This window comes from Poromitra crassiceps, assembly GCF_964638095.1.
Source record: "Poromitra crassiceps genome assembly, chromosome: 4".
In the NCBI taxonomy this organism is placed as follows: Eukaryota; Metazoa; Chordata; class Actinopteri; order Beryciformes; family Melamphaidae; genus Poromitra; species Poromitra crassiceps.
The window spans coordinates 31,270,931-31,275,393 of NC_139626.1; positions in this window are offsets into that span (position 1 = coordinate 31,270,931).

The following is a 4,463-nucleotide window of genomic DNA, read 5'->3' on the forward strand; positions in this document are numbered from 1 at the left end:
CCCTCAACCTCAAACCTTTCATGCGGTTGTCAAAATCTGTGAGCCACTGAGTCTCCCAAGGTCAAGTCATTTGTCTTGACTTGAGAAGTTCTTCAAAGTCCAAGCTTTCAGTAGCCCCGTTTACATGGATTGTTTTCCTCAATCTGATTGAAATCAGTCGGATTATACGAATCTGATTTGATCTGTATACATGAACGCTAAATAAAGCGACCCACGTTCAATCCGCGTATACATGGCCCCAGCTGAAACTGATTACAGACATGCGCAAACGGTCTCTCCCACTACCTGTAGAGAAGAAGAGGTGCACTTTCGTCTACCACTTTTCCTGTTTACCTCTGGAAAAATGGATCTAGTGCTGCATGATTTGGGGGAAAGGTGCGATTAGCGATGGTGGACAATATTGCGATTTGCGATTGTGATTGCGATATAATAAACAAATGGTAGCCTATCTATGTGCCGGCATGAGTTTTTGACGGTAGGATAAACTTGGACAGAAATACCACGGTTTCACGTATCGCAGAATAAAATACATGAAATATATTACAATTTAAAATATATTAAAACTAAATAAATAAAACAATTTGAAATAAAATTATCTTTAAAAAAACAAACATTTTGAGACATTTGCCTGTCCCAACCATGTAAAAAAGAAACACTAGAAAAATAGAAACTGCACTGTGTTACAGCTATAGAAGATGGCTCAGACTGCAAAGTTAGTTACATGTCTGTCAAGTAATACAATAATAGCCTACATCTCGTTTATTTTATTTTTAGCGACAGATGGCCTTAAACGCCACACTCACGTGACGCTTCTTGAGAGAGAGACGAGGTAACGTGCATCTGCACTTTATCGAGGGACCATGAAGGGCATCATGTGACACTAGTTAGCGTTAGAAGCCTGGAGGTGACAGTGTTTTCTCTGCTATCAACCTTGTTAATCTCACTAGATTCTTCATCACAGCGGATCATTACCCACTGTGCACTTAATCATGCACTAGTTCTGCATAAGCACCTGTAGCTCTCTCCTTACTTTACTGACGTTCTCGCTAATGACACACCTGTTTAGATGCGTTTCTGAACGGCTAGCTAGTTATTGGCATAGCTAGCTGTTAGCGATCATGGATGTTCTCTCCCTCTCTCGGTAAGATGTTATGTTTGTGAACCTTGCTGCGCATAACATTACTTATTTGCGGGAGTGCATGGAGAAGTCTCCCGCTACACTAGTGTTGATGCCCAGTGTGATGGCAGAGAAACGTGTGTTTGCTGCGTCGCGTGTAACGTTAGTTTAGAGGAGGCACACACACACTCAAAAAGACATGAACAAATAATAATAATCGCACACTTTTGCGGTGATGTAATCGCACGTGCTGACATTGCGATTAGATTAATCGTGCAGCACTAAATGGATCCACGTCGTGTTTTGTTGGGGACGCTTATTGTGTTGTGGTTCCATTTATTTGCGGCTCTACGGTCTCAGCAGTTAATCATCCTCCAGAGATATTTGGCCAGGAGCGCATGGGAGCGCATGCGCAGAATGAATAATCCACTCTATCAACCGAATCCACTCTATTCAGCCGTTTATATGCGGCATCAAGCTGATTATCAATCGGCGTAGACTACCTCTTTCAATACGATCGAAAATTTAAAACGATCCGGGTGAATCGGGTCGGCGAAGGTGTTTATATGAGACATTTTGAATCCGACTGACCTATCGATCCGATTATAAGTAGGAGTTTTGGACCCATGTAAACGGGGCTACTGAGGCTCAAACCCCAAAACCTCCAAATTGTGGTGTGGCCATAGGTGTCATTTACAATGGGGACATGTCCCCACCACTTTTCAACACAGTGACACCCTTGTGTACTCGCATGTGAAATATGGTCTGACAGAGAATTCTGGAAATTTGAGTCTGGAAAGGTATTGAATTTTGAAATGGAAAATAGTGTAGGTACCCTGAGAAGGAAGCTAGGTCGGCATACAACTGCAGCGCTCTGTGAGGGATATGTGTATGGGTGGTGGTGGGGTGGGGTGGTAGAGGGTGTATGGGTGGTGGTGGGGTGGGGTGGTAGAGGGTGTATGGGTGGTGGTGGGGTGGGGTGGTAGAGGGAGTGTTTTGAACAGGTTTCCCTATACTCAATCAATGTTTTGAGCAGTGGGGTAGCTTGGAGAGAGAGGGGCGTTAGTTTCCGTAAACTATTCCCCCTCTTTCTCCGTGAATCGCCACCATTCTTCTGTAATGATCCCCGGCAACGTGACCTCACAGCATTCCAGGGTGATTACCCTTATTCCCATCTCAGAAAATTAAAATAAAAAAAGGAATCTCGACAGCCCGGGCCCATCCCCTGCCTGCTCTTCTTATTTTCCTCCCTCTTGGTTTTATTTGCTGCATGCCCCGGCCCGTTTGGGAAGAGCCAGAGAGTTCCCCCATCGTCTTTCTATTCTACCCTCCTCCTCCTCCTCCTCCTCCTCCTCCTCCTCCTCCTCCTCCTCCTCCTCCTCCTCCTCCTCCTCCTCCTCCTCCCTCCTTCCCTTCGCCCCCTCGGACCAGCGAGTGATGAGGGTGGAATTAAATTGATCGCCGCCTTCCGGAAAACAACAGGAAAAAATAGTGCATTCCGAACGCCAGGAGGGCGTTCCCCCTGGTCTTCCCTATGGCAGGATGACATCATTGGCCCGCTGCCCAATTCCCACCGCTCACAATAGGGTCGCTGTTGCCTTCTTCTCCTCGGTGGCACCGCAGCCAAGAGAGGAAGAGAGAGAGAGAGAGCTGCCAGTGCTTCACATGTGTGCGCACACACAAACACACACACACACACACGCACACACACACACGCGCGCACGCACACACGCACACACACACACGCACACGCACACGCACACACACACACACACACACACACACACACACACACACACACACACACACACACACACACACACACACTCCTTCAGACAGCCATACTCACTGTTCAACATTCCTCTGGACAGACTTGGCCAGTTGAAGGCGTCAAATGGTGCCACGGCTGAGATATTAGAGCTGTGATAATGGAACATAGCCGACATCAACAAGTTATTTGGACAGTTAAGTGAAGTCATATATTTTCATTTGAACTACTTATGAGTCTTCAAGACGGTTAGAATATTTTGTAATACAGGTATTGTTGTCATTCCCTGTAATCTGTCGCCCCAGCCTAATTTATGATAATAAAGGGAACCCTGGTTAAATCAGTCACACTCCTTGTGTTCTGTTACTAAATAAGTTACTGTTGGTTTACATGAGATGACAAATGGAAAAGTACAAAGCAATAAATACTTGAGACAAAAAACCATTCACCCCCCCCCCCCCCCCCGATTTGCACGGTGGCACTTCAAAAATGTTCCAGCTTTGCAACAAAATCATGTGAATACAACGTCGTTACACATGTTTATATCGCTACACTAAGTTGATGTTAAACCTGACCGCATGTCTGTCAGAAGCTCTGTCCAGCGTAGGTCAACCCTGACCACACGAGCACTAGCACGCAGGTCATTCTCCCAACCGCTAAGCCATTGTGTTGCCGCAGGCCATCTCTGCCCACAGCCACTGACCACAACAGATGTTCCCTGGCCCGGCGCTCTCCTCAGCATGTGTGTTCTGTTGAGTCTAGAGCCAAGATAGACTTTCACAGACTGGCACTGGGCTCCACAAACAAAGACAAGGACAGGCGGGTCTTCATTGGTCAGTTGTAGAGAATTTCAAAGTTAAAGTCCCACATTTGTACCTGCAAATGGCTTTGCTGCATAAGTCCTGACAATTCTGATATATTTGAGATCAGGACAACTCTGATGACACACCAACTCCAAATTAAGCATTTTCTCATTTATTTTACTGTATCAATTTCGAGAATTTCAAAGTTAAAATCTCACATTTGTACATTGAAATGATTATTTCTGAAACTTGCGGTGCTGTCAAAACACATTGCTCCAAAATCTCTGATAATGACGGATATATTTGTGTTGGGGGTAACCCTGACGACACAATAACCCAAAAGCCAAATACGCAGGACACTACTGTAAGCATGATCAGCTCCATCATGCTTACTGTCGAGCACCGTCGCCAAACGCCCATTCTGACCCAGGAGAAACGCAGGTTCAAACATTCTGACCCAGGAGAAACCTGGGTTCAAACATTCTGACCCAGGAGAAACGCAGGTTCAAACATTCTGACCCAGGAGAAACCTGGGTTCAAACATTCTGACCCAGGAGAAACGCAGGTTCAAACATTCTGACCCAGGAGAAACCTGGGTTCAAACATTCTGACCCAGGAGAAACGCAGGTTCAAACATTCTGACCCAGGAGAAACCTGGGTTCAAACATTCTGAGCCAGGAGAAACCCGGGTTCAAACATTCTGACCCAGGAGAAACCCGGGTTCAAACATTCTGAGCCAGGAGAAACCCCGGGTTCAAACATTCTGACCCAGGAG